We start from the raw sequence: 20,849 nt of genomic DNA, 5'->3' as shown, positions 1-20,849 counted from the left end.
CATGGTTCTTACCTCACACAAGCGTCTTGTTTACACTCTTTTTACCTTCAAAATGATTCATTATTGTAGGCACATGATGCTCATGCTCTCTTGACTATTGTAGGTTCTCATCAAAGGGCCACATGACAGCGCATATCCGACATTTTGTGATGATATTATGCATGCGCGGCTCCACTTGAAAGTTGTATAGGGAAACCTTTGTCTTAAAAAGAAAAGAGATACGATTGGAGAATGTATGCTTGGTGTCTACCTACACACATGCTGTCTTCCTAAGGAGCATATGTATATATCTCTTGGGACATAATGCAAGCATGTCCATACATGCAACACTTATATAAACTATGTCGTTAATCTTTTCTTCGTATCGTGATTTATATTAGATTACATTACCATTTATCTATGGAAGCTCCTCACTTTCTTAAAAATAACAAAATTTTAATGACAGAAGAGGCTATGTGGAAAGGGGACAGAGAAAAGACAAACATTAACACTAAGACAACACACTTGAAAGTTGCCAAAACATTTCATATCCTTGAAGCCCCTTATTTGGAAAGAAAAACTTGAAATCAAGGCATGAGTCCGGAGCATATTTTCAGAGAAATCCCTATAGTGGGTACAATTGATGACCCCTTGGAGGTGATAAGGATGGATATGGAAATAGAAATAAAAAATTGTTGAGCTGCCTATGCAGATAGAAGAGTTTACATGTGTCCTAGAGGAATCAGTAGGGTTTGATTTCAACAAGAAACTAAATTGAGAGCTTAAAGAATGTTTTAAGGTCCACTCCAAAAGCTCTTGAAGTTGTATTGTAAGAGATTAGACAATATATCTAATGCAAAAAATGTGCATCCGTAAAGAAATGGTGATCCCACATATTAAGGATGAGATGTTTGACGATGCAATAATTGAAAATTCTACTATCTCTACTACTCCCAAAATAGCTAGATGAAGATCTACCACAAAACTGTGGGAAGCGGTGCAATAAAAGTTGCAAGGTCTAGAGGAAATTTCTCCTTGCCTCTATCTATGATTCCTCCCACTCCAAAAGTTCAAAGTGAGGATGAATTAGACGTGCCCAAGAGAACTATGGGATGGATTAAATGGTGAGGATGATGAGAGGCTAGCTATCACTATATATGTGCTATGCAAATACATAGAATAGATGAGGCTCATTCAAACCTTTTCTCAATACCTTCTAGGATACAAAATTGGCCTACGAGCAAAATACTTCAAACTTACAAGCCATGACGATGGGTCCAATCACCTACACCATACCTGTGTAGACCTTTTGCACATTATATCCACCTTCTGGGGCGACATTGTTAAGCTACCTAAGGTCCATCAGTTCCCTCAAAATCATATACCTCTACTCAAAAATCATGAAAAAGGACCTAAATTTTTTAAGGTAAGTGCCATCCTTTTTAAAAGAGAAAGAAAAAATATGAGAAATACTACTCTATTGGTAGATCAAAGGCTGACAAAACCATTTCCATATTAGACACAAGTACATATAGGATGATTGTCATCGAAGTAATGTAAAGTAATGAAGAAATGGAGTATAATAGAGTGCTAGTTCAATATTAATATGTTGGTAGAACAAAAGACTGAAAGGACCACATCGATAACAAGTAGAGAGCCCATTGAGGTGTGTAAAACGCATAGACTAACAATTAGTCTTTTTTTGTACGAATGAAGGTGAGGATCTCTCTTTCTCTCTTATTTCCGGATGGATACTATTCAAAAGAAGAGTGAAGGTCTTCAACTATAGATAAACAACTTGTTTTTAAAATTGCTCATCCCTCTTGCACTGCGTCTAAAGAACTTTTGGGTTTTAGTAAATACAACTTTATTGTCTCCCATTAGTTGTCATTTGTAACAAAAAAAATTGTTCAATTGTGGATATTTTAGTTTATATTAAACAAATAAACACACACACACACATAGATACAACACAAATAAATGTTATAGCAAACCCACACATGTAGAAAGTAGATACACAACACCAAAATTTTTCTCCACTTGAGATTTATGTAGGAACCTTCCTATAGTTTTAAAATTTCTATCATTAAGCATTTTTGGCTAAATCTATAAGAGTACCAAGTGACCTGGGCAGCTATTATGCAAGAGGGGTTAACACTAGAATGGTAACCTAACAGGACGTAAAAGTGTCCTTTCAGGGTTTTGGGAAAAAATTCCAAAACCATAGTAGATCCACTCATTTTGAAAAATCCTTTCATGAGCTTATAGTTCAATAACTACTACATATGGAAAAAATGAGAAACTTGTAATTTTTCTCATCACTTGGTCACTACAAGCCTCCAAAGTTGATGGACCAGTGCATTTTGCCTAAAACAGCAATTCCTTACGGTTGATTGTATATAAATAAGAGTGGGGATTTTTGTAGGACATGAGATAAAATGCCCCGTTAACTTCAATGGGTTGGTGACCAAAACATATGGTTGCTTTTACCTCACTAATTTTGTTTTGGGCAAAAAAATAGGTACAAAAAAGTTGCATTTTTGCCATTCTTCGGACCTATCATCAAAGTTTCTATAGTCACGCTCAATACAAATAATATATACATGTTTTCTTGGTTCCCTTTGGGCCTTTGGATTCAAAAGGAGCCATGGAGCATGTCAAAAGGATAATGGATCTCTTAGAATTGGAACCTTGGGGGCAATGATAAAGTGCTAAATACAACAAATATGAAAAAACTGGGTTTAGCATTATGACCTCTAGAAACCCATAGAAACTACTCAATATTCAGCCAAGTTTGTAGTCTATGATTAGATATGGTTACTACCTACAAAATACACACAATTGGCCTAAGAAACTAGCAATATTGAGAAAATTATACTTGTTACTCTAAAACGTATCGTATTCTTCAGCAATCAAAAAACTCAACCATCATCATATACTATGCTATATAGCATATTAGGTCCCCCAAAACTCAAGGAAGATTAGCTTTATGTTATACATTACACTTACACAATCAAAATTGAATTTAGATATCAAGAAAGCCACCAAAAAAATCATAAAAGTGCTAATTTTGGCCAAAAAACAGGATTATGCAATTCTTGTAAATTGGTCATAACTTTCAATCTTAACACTTAGCTCTCCCTACAAGCATCAAAACATGTTGAGAACTATGAAAGCCTAACCTCTAGCCATCTAAAACTCACAAACAGGAAGTTTAGAGTGGTATGGTTACCAAAAATTGAAAAAAAAACCAAAAACAGGACCCGTTTTTTCACACAGTTTAGGTTCAAAAATGTTGTGCAAGAGTAAGGTTAATGGTGAGATCGATACTCCAAAAAAAATGCTAAGTTTTTTTCAGCTCATAAGGCAACTTTGTGGATATATAGCACCTAGAAATTCATTTTCACACTCTTCAAATAATTCAAGCAAAATGGTCACTTAACAGGACACAAAAGTGTCCAAGGACATAAAAGTGTCCTGTTACCATTCTAGTGTTAAATCAAAGTACCGCCCTACACAAATCCACTATTTCACTATCTGGGCTTAACCTTGCATGGTAGGTGTGAGAAGAAAAACCTCTTGCAAGTCCACCACCTCTCCCACACCTCCCACACCTTCACCACCGCATTCTACAATTCGAACTGCCATCAAATCCCGCCAATATTCTCATGCATGGTGCATCTTCAATTATATATGAAGGTGGTGGTCTTTGATCGTGAGGATCTCAGCTTGCAGGACTTCCTTACATGGATATCCCTACTCAAGTTTAAGGAAAAGCACGAGTAATTTCTTATCTTATTTGTGTTTAGCATATAGTGGACATAGATGGCAAATGTCCCACTTACAAGACACCTGCAGTCTATGAGTACAGTACTAACTTGTTCTTTTTCTCATAATGGATGCAGGTATCATTTGTGGAGCTTTCTATATTCTACACACAAATTCTTCTAAAAAGCACTCTGTTGTAACTACCTTTATTGAAAGCTACCTACACACACACACACACACACACACACAACTTGTTTTATGTGTATGTGTTGCACAAAAACAGGTGGCTAATAGCTTCTACACAGGTTGCTTGGCCTATGGAGCATGGTATTGAAGAAGGTGCTACAAGGAAAAGTAAGTAGGAAGCTGCCACCATGGAGAAGAGAGAGAGAAAGAGAAATGTTCAAAAGCTAGTATTGCAGACATTGATGTAGGTTTAGATACTTTGCAGCCATTAATGTTCATACTTTTTCTTGTTAGATTTTCCCAAAATTTGAAAAATAAACTGGTAGATTCGTGCCCACCCTATTTCTTCATATTCAAGTCTTCAGAAAGGGGTGACTTACGTGTGTCCAAATCACCTCTTTTTGGTACCACCAATACATACTTTGACCCTAATAACATTTTGAATGATTACTTATGACCTAAGGACCTCTCAATGACTATATGGTAGCTACCAAAAGCAAAATGGCAATAATATGTATTTTTTGTGTTTTGCTTGATTCCTTGAATCAGACGTTGAATATGACCTTTTGCTTGGATAAATCTACTTCCAATATCATGGCAAGAGTAATTATTTTTTTCTCTCTATTGCTATGCTATTGACATATTCAATGTTTGTCCTTGGTGAGAGCAATAAACATTAAGAACCCAAACTTAAAATAGATATTCAGTTATGAAGATTTGATGTGACCAAATTGGGGTATTAGCTTGGAACATAAATTTGAAACTCAATGCTAGACTAGCTTTATGCCGCTACGAGCAATCCTTCTTGAGATGGTAAGGTCGTCAGCTCTTCACCAAACTTTGAGAGAATGATGCTTGCCCCTCACTCCTAGACCATATATAGATGTGTGGCATGTCTTCTCCCCCTGAACCCTGTCCTCATGGTAATATGGTGAGAGGGTGGTTGACCTAGTCACAATCATTAGAGGCTATGTGACATAAAGAGTTTTTTCTCTTGAAAATAACATGGGAAACTCTTTTGGCAATCGCACTACGGTGTTCCCATGTGTCCATCTAACTAGTATCTCCTAGTACATCTTATGGCAGGTTTGTCTATCATGATACCTTAGAATCCTTTCTTGTTCATGCGGTATCTTTGAAGGCTTAATCAAATCAACCAAAATCTGTGTAGAAGCTGCGTTCTTTGATGAGTGATTTGATTTCTTTAGTTTACTAACGCGAAAAATAAGGTGAACTTGATAAATCTTTGGTAACTCAAGTTTATATGCTACATCCCAAATCTTTTTAATAATGTTTAAGGGATCATAGTATCTAGGAGAAAGTTTGTCACAATTTCTTGTATTTATGGTTTTCATTTCAAGAATACTTTTTCTAACTACCTTCAACATATCATTCATATATGAGGAAATCCTTGACATATTAAATCTTCTCCTTCTCTAGGCCTACATCCATAGGAGATCTCGGCTGGAAATCATACATCAACATGAATGGTGTAAATCTAGTTGTTGAATGTTTGGATCTATTGTAAGCAGTTTCCAAAATGGGTAATTACTCTTCCGAATTGGACTGCTTCTTGTTCTTCTTGTTTACATAAGAACACAACATGTTCTCTAGGATTTGGTTAACTCTTTTGGCTTGATTATCAAATTGAGTATGATATGGTGTACTCATGCTTAAGAGTAGTATCCAGATTTTTGAAGACTTCCCTCCAACATGACTATTGAACTTCCTATCTCTATCTGACACTAGATATTCGGGTAGGCCATATAGCTTGTAGAGATGTTCAATAAAGGGTTTTGCCAACTCTCATTTTCTTCGTGGCAATAAACTTTGCCATTTTAGTTTACTTATCCACTACCACCCACACTAAGTCATTCCCTTGACTAGTCTTGAGTAAATCGATAATGAAGTCTATGGAAATGCTTTCCCATTTCCCTTGAGGAATCTCCAAAGGATGGAGTAGTCCCCCAACCTCGAGATGCTCATGTTAATTGACATGACACTTATTGCATTGTAGCACATAAGTCTGGACGTCCCTAAATAAACTAAGCCAGTATATTGTCTTTTAACTAGTGCATAGGCCTTTTGAATCCTTGGAAAAAATGCACTCAGACTATAGTGACTTTCTATAAGAATGTGACGCCAAAAGTCAGCAATAGTTGGTACGCACACTCTACCGGTCGTCAATGGAGTAGTTGGCATACTTCTCCCCCCGAAGAAGTTTATTACCCCCCTTTGAATTCGTGGCTATGAAAGTTGATGAAGGGTCTATGGCAGAGCCCTCGAGTCCCAAACTATACCCAGCAGTCTTGGTTAGTCTCTTTGAACTAACTCACGGGTCCTTACCTGTCACACCTAGGCCGAGTCTCTCCGGACTAGCATTACATGCCGATGAGGGAGGTGGTCGTGGTTGTGAGATTGTGCGATCACGTATAATGCACCAGACCTCTGTAAAAGATGGATCGTGTTCACATAAGCCACACATTGACTCCAAGAATTTGTTCTTGAAGATTGTGAAGCTTAATTCATTAATTTGCGGCATGTGACTAAGTGCATCTGCCACTACGTTATATTTACCCCTTTGGTAACGTATTTGAAGGTCAAACTCATGTAGGATCTCTACCCATTGAGCTTTTCTTCCCTTCAATTCATTCCAGCTTGAAAGCCATTTTAGACTTTCTTGAAGATTGTGAAGCTTAATTCATTAATTTGCGGAATGTGACTAAGTGAATCTGCCACTACGTTATATATTTACCTCTTTGGTAATGTATTTGAAGGTCAAACTCTTGTAGGATCTCTACCCATTGAGCTTTTCTTCCCTTCAATTCATTCTAACTTGAAATCCATTTTAGACTTTCAAGATCCGTACGGATCTCAAAAGTGGCACCATATAAATAGTTTTCTTCACTTTTTAAGTGCAAATACTATAGCTAGTACCTCTCGCTCATAGGCCGAGTAGTTATGCTAGGCACGATCTAACTTTTTACTCTTAAATGAAATCGGGCATCCCCTTTGCATAAGTACAGCTCCAATGGCCTCATTACTTGCGTTTGTCTCGAAGACAAACGACACATTTGGATCCACTATAGTCAATATAGGTGTTGTTGCTACTATAGCCACCTTAAGCTTTTCAAATCTTTTTTGTTGGGCTTCCCTCCAACTTCTACTTTTTGCAATCTTTGCGTAGTCCTTCACAGATTGTTGGTAAAACCTCAACATACCAAGAAAATCCTACAAGTGTTTGAGATTTCTCGGTGTTGGCCACCTGAAAATAGCTTCCACTTTCTCAGGTTCCATCCATGTTCCCTCTACGGATATAATGTGACCCTATTAATGAATCTCAATCTCAAAAAATTCACATTTGATTTCCTTCGCAAATAGTTTATCAAAAACTCAAACACTAGACACAAATATTCTTTATGTTCTTTTTTAGATTTACTATAAACCAGTATATCAACTAGCAAAACTACTACAAAATTTTCTAAGTACGGACGTAAAATGTTGTCCATAAGCATTGTAAATGTTGATAGTGCTTTGGTTAGCCCAAATGGCATGACCAAGACTCAAAATGTCCAAAATAGGTCCTAGATGCTATCTTCGTAGTCCTTGTCATCGTCATCCAAGGGTTCCTCATCATCCCCCTTGATGACATTGGTCTCCATAAAGTATGGCTCAGCATTCAAAAGTGGGTCATGAGGATTGGTGGCCTCTACGTGAGCGTTGGGTCCAAGGGCACGGTCTACGGACATGGAGATCGTTGTTAGGTCACTTGAAGTGATCAACGAACGTGCTCTAGAACAGGAGAGAACTTGGCTTCAACGACTGGATAGTTTGGTTGGGGTTAAGCCTGCAACCGATGAGAGTAAATCCAAAAAACCCAGAGAGCTAGAGGCTTGCGAGGATACACCCGGCGAGCAAACTTTTTGTAAAAAAATTCTAGCAAATGAATGCGAGGAAAAAACAAAAAATTGATGAAGATTTGCAAAAACAAGCGCTAACAAATGAGCAATAAAGAAAAATACACCCCCATCTCTTTTGAGAGTTGCAAACTGATGTTGAGGTCAACACTGCATCGTTGTATCCACCGTGGGAGTCAAATGTGCCAAGAATTTTGTAGCTGAACTTTGCAAAACCTTCCTTGGAAAACCGTCCCTTCCTTGCACGTGAAGAGCCCCTTAGTGAGCTTAATACTTTGAATCTTTGACGTAATAATGCTTCTGTGAATACCTCAGAACTTTTCCTTAATTCTTGCTTAATAATGACGTTATTACTGAGGGCGTATCGAAGGGGCAATCAATGGCGGTGGTACAATGGCGACAAAATGGTGGTGTAACGTGTGTTCCCTGGCGGCGACGCTACAATGATGACACAACGGTGGTGTAACGCGTGTTTTCAATGACGACGGTGCTACCAAGTGCTAACAGTTGCGTGTTCAAGCAGGCGACAACTATGATGGCAAACAATGGTGGTGGTGCATAAATCTGCTTACGAGGACCTCGAAGAAATCATAAGTAAATGCGACTTTTTTATCATAATTTGAATAGCCTTAACCCAAGCAAAGCCACTATAAGATGCCAAAGATAGTGCTTAGTTCAGCTTTGATTTCTTAGAGAACTTCAAGGATCATATCTCTAAGTGCATAAATGCAATTTGGGCAAGTACTAATGGCTTGGCCTATTCGCCCAACCAAGAACAAAATAGGGAAAGTTAGTATTCGGTTATGTTTTCGGGGAAGAGAAGGTCCAAATGGTTGAGAACATACCAAATGGGAGATCAAACCACATAATACTAGACTCACATATGGGAACATGTTGTCCAGTAATTTACAAGCACAATTGATGTAAGATTGATAGATGCTCCAAATACAGTCAAAATAGTATTATGTTGTACCTTTAAAGAAGTCCATACTGCCTTTGGGTCGACCATAAAGTCATGTGGTTGAGAAGCATTTTGATGTATCCAAAAAGCTCATGGTAGTGAAGGTTTTAATAAATTCCCCTTTATCTAAGCACTATATTCCTTTCAGTACTTTAAACGGCATTCCTCAAGTGATACAGTAGGTAGACTCTCAATGAATAACCAAGTCTCCGGGAAGGGTCCATAACTTGTGTTCAATACCCATGGATTCGACTTCGATTTCTTAGACAGGTAAGAAAGGGAACACCTTCAAGACTTTAGGGACCAAGTCTCGTAAAGTGCATTCACTCATAGCACAAAGATGTGCCTAGAACTCCTTGATTGCTTCCAAAACAGTAGGACTATGAGAAAAGATATTTCCACTAGTGAGCACACTAAGGGTTGATGGGGTAGTGACAAAGGAGAGACCGTGGTCTCATAGGTTTTTTGGAAAATGCTCACAATGACTAATGGAAGAAAAGGAAGCAAGTTCCTCACTATGTGATTTCAAAAGGACAGGGAGTTGATAGACGTCATCTTTAAAGAATTTGTTACCCCCAATGGGGTTCTTATCAAGAGTAGCCAATAGCTTAACCTAATCATTAAAAGATAGAACTTAAAGCAAAGAGCCATGTGAATCAAACACATTAGAGGCCGAAATCCTTTGAGAAGCACTTTCATCATTAATACAATTAATACATTTCAAAACATAAGATCTTGCCTCGGCAATTGTCTCCCTTTTAGAGGTTAATAAATCACCTATATGTGAACAATTTGTTTGAAGTTGCCTTGACCTGACAAAATCAAAGGTCAGAGTTTAAAAAAAAAGCAGTAAATTTGATTATCTTTTCTTCCTTTAACATTGGTCAAGTCAACAAAGGACTTGAGGACTGTGAGAAGGGACCCCATTTTTTTGAAACCCTTTGAGGCCATACCAATCAGGTCTAAAAAGCCACAAGGGATATTTTCTACAAGATCCAAGAAAATAAAAATGGTATGAGTCAGTGTCATGGTATCTGCAAAAGTAGAAACCTTATGTATAATTTATGTGATTTTGTTTAATTAAAGCCAAAATGGCCACAATTGAATAGAAAAACTATTACAAATGACAATTGACAAAAGACAATAAAGTGGTTTCTACTAAAACCCAAAAGGTTCTTTAGATTCTTGAGGCTTCCCAACTAGTTTTGCTAGCATGGATTATTTTCAACAGGCTTCCACAACAAGTTCGTGCCAAAACATAGTGTTTCAATAGGATTCATGCTAACATGTGGTGTTTTCAAGAGGTTATTAAACTAGTCCATGTCCCAAGGGGTGTTTCAATAGGTTGTGCAACTAGTCCATGTAGCATAGAGTGTTTTGAGAGGATTCAAACCCACCTTATGCCGGCCCAAAGTAGTTCAATAGGTTCTAAACCAATGTGCGTTTGCACGGATTGTTTTAAGAGGCTCCAAAGTTAGTCTATGCTAGCATGAATTTGTTTTTAAGACACTTCCTTATAAGATTATGTGTTAGTTGTGAATACATTAAGAGGCTATAAAATTAGTGCATTCTAGCATAATTTATTTTTAGAGGCTTGAAAAATATCTTGTGTTCACACAAAGTGGCTCAAGAGGCTTCTAAGAATGAGGGGGCTGGAGCATGCCACTTTCCACCCAATCATGCCCTATATAGGTTTTACGTAGCTAATTATAGGGACCCCATATATCAAATGTCCATCCTGGCCCTTGGCTTGCCTGGTCTTATCCTAAGCTTGACATTACTCCCCCCTTGGAGAAGCGTTTTTGTCCTCGAAAACAAAAGTGGGTGTATCTTCATAAGAACACTAATGTTTTCCACAGTGGCATCCTTCATGAATCCAACTGTTTGTTGGACCGGAACATGGTTCATTAGGAGGTTCGATCAAATCAAGAATAACATCTTGATTTTTCACATTGTTGTCCATTTGCAATCGTTTTGTTTAACCGGTCTTTATCCAACATAGTGTGTAGACTCCATTTAGAACCCACTTGAGTATGCTAAATGAGTTATTACAACTAAGATGTAACCAAAAGAGTACCTCTTTTCACTTTTCCATGAAAGTAACTAGTTGACGTAACTTATCAGCAAAGTATAAGTCCTTGACTTGTTATCAATTTTCAGTAGTAAACAACCCCACCATAATTAGTGCTCAAGGTTTAGAACATCCTAGTTCTATCCTCTTTTGTCGAGGGAGAATTAATCTTCCTATTGCAAAAATGAAAATGTTTGGAGATCTTTGCCATAATAATAAAGGTGCATTTAAGAATTGTGGTTGCATAAATTACAAGGGTATTTTGGTAATTTTTCCCAAAAAAAAACCTTGAGCAAAGATTGAAATAAGATGCTTTGAAATTTCAAAAATTTTAAGGAAAATTTTTTCAACAGTGTCAAGCAACAATATTCCAATGGGGATTCACTAAGGGTTACCGTATGGTATCACATGAATGTACAATAGGGGGGTTTTCTAAGGCCAAATGGATAGATTTTATATAGGAGGGTCCCGTATGTAAGGGTTAAAAAGGCAATTTTGTTGCACGTAGGTGGCGTCCCCCTATTACTACAAGTGAATCCCCCGTGCAATATTCAACAGACTTTAGGTGAAATTTTGACAAAATCTTTAAAGTAACAACAAAATATTGGCTTTATCCAAAAATAGATTCTTTGCAAAGCTAGGGGAAGCAATTGTTAGCATCTCTAACCACTACAAAGATTAGGGCATGTGATATCAATCCTCCAGTTTGCACTCCCCACTTCTTATTTGCATATCATAAAGGAATAGCCCTTCAACATTGCTACTTTGCAAGCTCTATCTATGTGCCATGGGATGTTAATCCTCTAAACACCATTGTATTCCCTTCTACTACCCCGATAACTTTGCCAGCTTATAATCTTGCTGGCACCATTTGTAGAGACAGAATTCCCCATTGAAATTTGGAAATTGGAGCTTAGAGTTTATCTACCAAGGGTCCAAGAGAAGGGTAGACAAAATATATGATGGAAACAACAAGTTTCAAGGATTGTGATGCAAGCTTGGAAGCACATTTTTCCAGCACAACTGAGCTATGAGTTCTACCCCTCTATCTAGAATCCAAAGTTTCACGATGCCAAATTTCCAAATTTTAATTTTAATAATTCCATATTGCCATACATTGCTAGATGTTGTTTTAATACTATTAATATGGCCTCCTTATAGCTCTTTATTTTTTATCTTTGGAACTTCTACAACGACCCCCATGTTTTGCTTAGTTTAGGCATGGAGTTGCCCCTCTCTTACACGTTGTGCTTTTTGTGCTCTTCTTGTGTTCGCGACATTTGGAGCCAAAAAATGGATGGACATATTTTTTTAAGACATGGGTCCTAAGGAGCAGAGTTTCAAGGCTACGAGCCTAGGATGGCATGCACAAGTGGCTATATATAGAAGCCTCTATACAGGGCTGGTCAAGAGGAGTGCATAGCTATCCTATTCCCCATTCCTCATATTGGTTTTAGAGGTAATCAAGATTGGGGAATGTTAGAAGGGGATCAATGGAATGAACTCTCCTTAATGGGACAATTTTTACATTGCAATTGCATGTAACTAATTGCAATGAGTGTGCAACCTATTTGATATGCAACCTTAAGCTAAGTGTAGCTTAAACATAAAAAACAGATCAAGACTTGTTATTGACCTGAGAGAAGAAGTCAAACCAAGAGACGAAGGCAAAGCTAGGGAGGATTGGATTGCAAGGGCCAAGAGAGATTAAGAACTCTCTGTCTCATCCTCTTGACCTACAATTAGCAAATCTCTTTTTCTTTGTCATTCTGTGTGTGTGTGTGTGTGAGTGTGTGTGTGTGTGTGTGTGTGTGTGTGAGAGAGAGAGAGAGAGAGAGAGAGAGAGAGAGAGAGAGAGAGAGATAAAATCACCTGTATATGATGAGAGCATATAGTTTTCAAAATTTCCAAACAAAATTTTTAGCTCAGCATACTCTGCTTTCATCATGTTGATCACCAATGTTACAAATTAAGGAAGGCAAGTATAAGCCGGCATATACCATCATATAGTATCATGCTTGGCCTTTTACTAAACTTTTGAACCCTTCTCCTTCAACTTTTGAATCTTCAACATTTTTTTCATGTGAAACAATGCTGCAACATATTAATTGTAGCCAGCAAATCCTACATGTATGCTTTCTTACTGCCCTATCCATACCTTCCCTTGTTGCCCCTTTTTTCACTCCTCGCCCTCTTGTGGCTTCTCTTTACCTTGCTCTCTACCATTTTGTGCGCCCCCCGCCCCCCTTTCCCGCTGTCTCTCGGCCTCTCTCTATGTTGCTCTCACTCCCACCTTCTCCCCCTAAAAATGGAATGATCATTCATGTGTCCTAAGTTGTAGGGTCTGCCCATGATTCCCCCTACCAAATTTGTGCTATCTTTCTTGTCCATTACCCATGATGTCATTCAAAGCATTTCCCTTGCAATTCTATATTGGAGGCACCATTGTACTCACTTTTCAAGTTAATTCATGGTGTACCTAGAGTTATTTTTGAAATTTCACTCTAACCGTCTCACAACTATGAATGCCACTTTGGCTACCCACCTTATATTTTAAGACTTTATCTTCAAACACTCAGTGTCAGCATAAACTAGTTTGGGAACCTCTTAAAACATTTTGTGCCAACCTGAACTAGTTTCGAAGCCATTTGAAAATGCTATGTACTAGAATGGTCTAGTCATAGAGCCTCTTGCAAAACTCCATGCCATGACAAATTAGACAAGGAGTCCCTTGAAAACACATGTGTTGGGCATAGAGTAGTTATGGAGCATCTACAAGCCTTCCCTGCTAACATAGACTAGTTGTGGAACCTCTTTAAACACTTTATGCCAGCATGGTCTAGTCTTAGAACCTCTTGAACTAATGAGGGAAACACAAACTATTTTTGTAGCCGCTTTAAACATGCCATGATGGTGTGGACTAGTTGTAGAGCCTCTTTAAAAAATTTGTGCTAGTACAAATTAATTTTGAAGCTTTGAAAAAACACTCAATGTTGGCATGGACTAGTTTTATACCTTATTAAAACACTTTGTGCTAGCACACACTAGTTTTGGAGCCTTGTCAGGCCTAGGGTAAGATCAGACAGGCCAAGGTCCAAGAAGAACATGCGGTATAGGGGGGTCCCTATAATTAGCTAGGCAAGGCCTATATAGGGCACAACTGGGTGGAAAGTGGCATGCTTCGGTCCCCTGAGTCTTAGATTGGTATCATAGCTCAGGGGATGGGGAAGCTATGGAGGAGGGGGGGAAAGCAAGGCTTCTTGGCTTTGCATTCTCTCTCTCTCTCTCTCTCTCTCTCTCTCTCTCTCTCTCTCTCTCTCTCTCTCTCTCTCTCTCTCGGCGTGCTTGCATGGCTACAAGGACGACAATGGTGTCAGCTATGGGAGCGGTTTCTTGCAACCGAGACAAGACGAGACTCAAGTTTGGTCATGTGTAGGTGCCCTTGGAGCGGGGGAATGTCGATACTCGACCATCACGGAGATCGCCAAGCAAGTGGGCTCGTTGAAGTTGCAGGGACCTGCTGGGGAATTCTCGACCCTGCACCGGAGACCGAGAAAGCAACATAGTCCGGTCTCTCTCCTTCTCTCTCTTGATGCATTGTTGTAGATCTTCCATCCCTGGGATTTGGAGAAGCATTCACACACAACACCCAAGGTTCGCCCAAGGGTTCAAAAGCCATTGAAATTGGCTTTTAAGGGTGCCTACCCACCCCAGGACACACCTTCGAAACCTTCCGTCTCTCCAAGATCGGCAAGCCGAGGCTTGATTTCCAAATAGTACGTAGCAAGTACCCATCAAAGGCTGTAATTTTTTTAGAAGTACAACCAAAGAGCATGCAAGGTAATCTTCTTGGTTACAATCAGCATGTGACAAGGGAGTGATCCAAGGATACGGCCTCAAGAGTATGGCAAGGGCCATTTCAATGACCACTTCAAGCAATCTTGATGAGGACACGGTCCTCTGAAAGGAAATTTCTCGAGTTTCTAGCTGCTATCCAGAGAGGATCGACATTGGCATCACAACATACATTACCGTAAGAGCGTTAAGCAAGTTGATTTTAACGTTTTAAATTATAACTTCATGGAATCTTACAGATCTATCCGCATTCCAATCACGGCAAGCAAAGGCATGGAAAATTGGTAATATTCTAGCATCTCAAGGAGATCGGCAAGACCTATTGCTAGACTTGGTGATGGGTGCAAAGTTGGTCGGCATGGCCGACCACTTATCACAACTTGCGAAGCCAACAGGGGGTTTCTCTATTTTCTAGAGTTTCTGTTGATTAAGACGAATCTATCGGGATCAAGGACTGCAAATCGCTCGACATACATGGTAAGAAAAATTAATGACCAATGTCAGAGAGCAGGTCGACAAGTTTCTTAACCTTTATCTTAGCATGGAGACCTTGCTACGAACTACTGAAAATTTACCTACATCTGCCGCGATACCAAGTATTCACTTTCAAGTTATAATTACAATTTTGCATTGATTGTGCAATCATCTAATATTGTTTAGGGTTGTGCTTTCCAACCTGTGCAATGATTGCCGTCCAAGGGTTATGTTGGAGTTATCAAGCATGGCTTGACTGTCTTTAGCAAGTCTGTTATTGAGCTTCGCCAATTCCATTTATATGCATGGATTGTATATTAAGCGGTGGTGCATTTCAAGGAAATTCAACCACTTTCAGAGCTCCTCTCAAGGAGAGGAAGCACACAATGTTTTTCACTTGGGAACATGGCTTACAACCTTGGGGCCAAAGGACTTTAATTGAACATTACTCCATAAGATCTACAATTAGACAAGGTCAATTTTTTGTGAATGATTGACAAGGTCGACTTTCTTTTGCTATGACATTTGTCTGTGAGCAAGACTATCTATAGCTATGAGCAATGGTAGCATCCAAAGAGGGGCTACTGAGATGTATCATGCAAAGACAAGACTTCCCACGTTTGGCATATGCTATGAGCTTACGAACTTGGGGGGGGGGGACTTGGCAAGTGTCTATAGGTTATTTCTTCATTATGTGCCAAGACGGCGTATATGGTGCATACGACAACTCTCTCTCGCGGAGAAGATATGGCTATGAGCCAAATTCAAGCGAGTTTTTATTTTGAAAACTAGAGACAATTGGCCACAACAGTGCAACTAGGATATACAGTTTCAAATTTTCTTGTTTTTCTACATTTTAACTTTTAAGTTGGAAAGGATTTCCTATTGTAAAAAGTATAGTGCTTTGACAACATTCGTGAGAAGCAAGGCTTCTAACCCGTGCCAAGATCCTACCGTTGACTTCGAATCAATGACATTGGCACACAATTGTGGGAATCGGGTAAAGTGAGGATATAAGCTCACAATTTATGTATGACAACAACGAATTGTGATGTATCCATGTCCGCTTATGCAAGGCACTTCTGGTATCAACTCAATCTATAGGGGCCGTCATTGTCGCCAAGGGTTTACACCTCTACATGCACCACATGCTAGTGAGGTAGACATAATTTTATGCCAAATGTTTACGCTTCGCTATAACACTAGCTACTCTGTCAAGGATGAGGTAAGTTATTGATGTCTTAATTTTTTATTTATTTATGTTTATTCAAAGGCAAAGTGCCATAAATCACCTTGGTACAATCACGACCACATACAAGGTAGGTGGATCGAGGATGTGACGCATGTTACCTCTCTCAACAAGAGCGTTGTACAAGCATATTGTTGTACATTTATAGGATAAGTTATGACGACACGGCCATTGTCTGCACAGAGGCATACGTAGGGGGCATACAACACAGTAGAATAAGGAATTTACTCATCCCATGTCTCTCTCTCTCTCTCTCTCTCTCTCTCTCTCACCACTTGCTGCAAAAACAGCACACCCCACACTCAGCCCCAAAATGGCCTCTTCTAATCAGGTTTTGTGAGTCTATTGTTTTCTTGCTGTGTGCATTAGATGGACATCTATAACATGTAGGAGCATCTCATGACACCTGCCCTCCACCTAATGGACTAACAGTCTCTTGTTTTCTTGTGGGTGATGGTGGCAGGTAACAAGATACTCCTTTGTCTAATACACATGCATGGCAAGATCCTCCATATAGCAAGATTGTGTATTGAAAACTCTTCTTTTTTCCTCACTATCATGACATCTATTATACTCAAAATGCTTGGATTAATTTCAAATGGGTGGTTGCAAATATTGGTTGTCTTTTTCCATGGTTGGCTTTTAAAAGATAAAATTGTCTGAATACCTACTCTCTCTCTCTCTCTCTCTCTCTCTCTCTCTCTCTCTCTCTCTCTCTCTCTCTCTCTCTCTCCCCCCTACTTCTCTATGGGAAAAGTGAAATTAGGCATGATTTTATTAAAATCTTTCTATGTCGATATGGTAACAGGAAGGGCTAAGAGCCATCTATTTTCAAAGAGCTAATAGTCATCTATTTTGGAATGTCTAAGAGCCATCTTTTTGTAATCCATCAATGATTGCTTTCAAGATCAAATAATTCTATCCAGTTGAGTACCCATCGATTCTAATGGAAAAGCGAGAGTCTTGCCATTATTGATTTTTTGGGTGTTATCTTAGCATTACATACTTTAAGTATGAAGATTAAGTTGCGTTTTTTAAAAGTATTACACTCGTAAAGGCTTATCTCTACTAAGGTGTATAGATGAAGCAAGCATTTCAGACAACACAACTGCTCACAAAAACTCAAGAGTATGGAATTTCAGGTCTAGAAAAGATCCAATTGTGAATATGATTCCAACTTGAGCGGATCTCCTATTTTGTCTATAGCATTGGGAGTGTCTATACGAGCACAGTTTTGGGGGTAAGACCCAGTTCGTGATTACTGAATCACTTACTAATTGTTGATGGTCAATTCTTGGAACCTTCACACTTGCACTTTCAAGGAAAGAAGTCCACAAGCTGCCAAGGGGGAGTGGACAAGTTCAACTTCCAAAGCCTAACTAAGGGGTTTGGATTGCAAAGGCAAGACCCATGGTTTTTCCAATTATTTCTTTCAGGTTTGCAAAGTGCACATGACTAAGGGTAAGTGCATGCTATGTTCAACCTCCAGGTATGGATATGATTTGGTTTTATTCTCCTTTTGAATATGCTTTGCTTGACTTTTTCAGGTCAGATAAATAAGCTTGAATCCTTTCATCCGTTTTGCTCTTCAGAGACATGACAAGGTCATGTAAGAGCAAAGTATTTTGGGCCACAATGTCCCAAATATATTTCTGCATTATGCAGTTATGGACTTATATGTAGGGTTTTCTTTGGCACATGTTTTCACATGGGATACAACATGGTCTAAGAACTCAAGGAGTTCGGTTTAGCCACTGAGGAGCAAAGTATATGAGGGCCCCTCTCGCTCATATTGCTAAGTGTTTACAATCCCTCTACACCTGTCAGGACAAGGATCCTAAGCCTAGGGGGTCAGGGACGTGAGCCAGGGGCTCGGACTGGACTAGTGTGGACTGGGGATCCATATGATGGCTAGGGCTAGGAGCCGGTCTATACATAGGGTGGTAGGGCGGTGGATCCGGTATCACAGTCTCCTAGGTCTTATATTGGTATCAAAGCTCAGGGATGGAGGAGGGAGGAAGGATATCGGCATGCATAGTCTTGCTCTCTCTCTCTCTCTCTCTCTCTCTCTCTCTCTCTCTCTCTCTCTCTCTCTCTTGTTGGAATTAGGGTTGTAGAGAAACGCACACAGCTTGGAGAAGACGAATGAAGCTCAAGGCACACAATAGAGAGTGTGTTACTTAGTGTGCAATGGAAAGATAGATAGCCCTAGAGTGATGGGCGTATATACAATGCACGAGGGGAAAAACCTCCTAAAGAGGGAAAAAATGCCCCGGCGGTCCTAGTGTGTTCACACACATCACTATCACATGTATATCGTAACAAATCCCCCCTGGAGTGATGCGGTGAACGAGAGCCGGCCCATGAGTAAAGGGAAGTGCCATGCCCTAAGGACATGATCAATCCACAAAGGGGAGTAAGCCCAAAGCTTTGCGGAAAGCTTCGAGCTTCTCACGAGACAATGCCTTTGTGAAAAGATCTGCAAGGTTGTCCTGTGTTGGCACATAAGCCAAGCTGATATCTCCTGCTGAGAGCCTCTCCCTGACATAGTGGTAATGCACCTCAATGTGCTTTGTGTGAGCATGAAAAATTGGGTTCCTCGCAACTGCCAATGCACTCTGACTGTCAGTGTAGATAGTGTTGGCAGTGTCCTGTCCAACACCCAAATCCAGCCATAAGGCATCTGAGCCATACACACTCAACCGTAGCTGTGAAGACTGCCCTGCACTCAGCCTCACAACTCGAAGTGGCCACAGTAGGCTGCTTCTTGCTCAACCATGATATACATGAACTGCCAAGCATGAAACAAAAACCACTTGTGGACACTCGCGTGTCAAAACAACCAGCCCAATCTGAGTCCGAAAAAGCATGCAAGTCTGGTGGCAATCCCCCCTTGGGATAAAACAAGCCAAGATGTGAAGTGCCACTAAGGTAGCAGAAAATCCTCTTGACAGCCTGCCAATGCTTAGACCCTGAGCTATGCATAAATCTATTGACCTATGAGACTGCAAACTGAATATACGGCCTCGTGTTGCATACATAAATGAGGCAGCCAACAACGGTTTGGTAAAGAGTGACATCAAAAGGATCGCCAGCATAATGTAGACTCAACTTCAAACTTGTTTCCATGGGAGTGGCAATAGGTTTGCAGTCCTCAAGTCCAAACTTACATAGCAATGTCTCTATGTAACTTTTCTGACACAAGGCAATACCACCATCACACTGCTTAAACTGTATACGCAAGTGATGATGCAACATCCCTAAATCTTTCATCTTGAAAGTAGCATTCAAATCAGCCTTAAATTCAGCAATATGTCTCTCATTTGGTGAGTCTTACAAGATGGCGAGCAAGTTTTTCCGAGCAACAAAAGAAATGAGCGAGTCCTTCAATAAAGTTAGCTGTGAATTAGAGAGATTTCCAAAAGGGATAAGGGAAAAGAGATGGTCGTAGAGTATGAAAAAGAACTAGAGATGGTCTCTACGTAGAGATGGTCCTCTGTCCACATGTAAATGGATATCATTCCCCTCATCCACACATGGAGCCACCTCGGACACTATGTGAAAAGGCACAAGCTCCAAAGTAGCTTCTTGCCTAGTCGTCTCTAGATCTTTAGTCACTGAACCAAACCCAAAGGTCTGTACTCTCACTCTCATCAACATGATTGTCAGAACCATCAAAATCTTTGGTGACAGACACTGAACTGAATTGATCACTGTAGAGAGGATCATGAGTCAAGAAAGCCCTTCCCCATCTTTGGGAACCACGGCCAATTACTGAACTACATAATTAAATGGCGTCATTGTTTGAGTATTTAATTTTTACGTGTATGAGATATATACTTGGAATTGGCCAACAATGTGAACATTAGGAAAAATATGAACCCTCTAGGGGCCCTTTGGGATTAAGGTTAATTAGAGGCCAGCCAATAGGAAGAGGGTGGTGGACACACTCTATACCCTCAAAAAAGTAGGGGGACAAGGTAGCCTTATACCTTTTAATGGCCTCTTACCTAGTGAGAAGGTAAGGGAGGTGGCTAGGGGAAAGGGAGGGGGGGGGGGGGGGGGGGGACCACTTTGACCTTTTTTCCCCCACTTTTTGGCCCGGATTTAAAAATACACTAAAAATTTCAAATTTCAAGTTTTCCCTCCTTAAAAGGTCCCCTAACCTATTTTATGGTCAAAAAAGTATTTTTGACCTCCAAAAGTCAAAAACGTGCAATAAAAAATTCCAAAAAATTAAAATTTTTCAAAAAATTTCAAAACATCATTTTCCACCCTCCAAAGTCTTTTCAAACCTATTCTATAGCTAAAAGTGATTTTCTCTCTCTACAAACCCTTTTCCAAGCTCTTCATGGCTGCAACAACCACATGCACCCCCTATAGTCCAAC

The sequence above is a fragment of the Adiantum capillus-veneris genome, chromosome 7, assembly GCF_014529385.1.
Source record: "Adiantum capillus-veneris isolate H3 chromosome 7, ASM1452938v2, whole genome shotgun sequence".
NCBI classification, from domain to species: Eukaryota; Viridiplantae; Streptophyta; class Polypodiopsida; order Polypodiales; family Pteridaceae; genus Adiantum; species Adiantum capillus-veneris.
Note: the sequence above shows the minus strand (reverse complement) of the source record.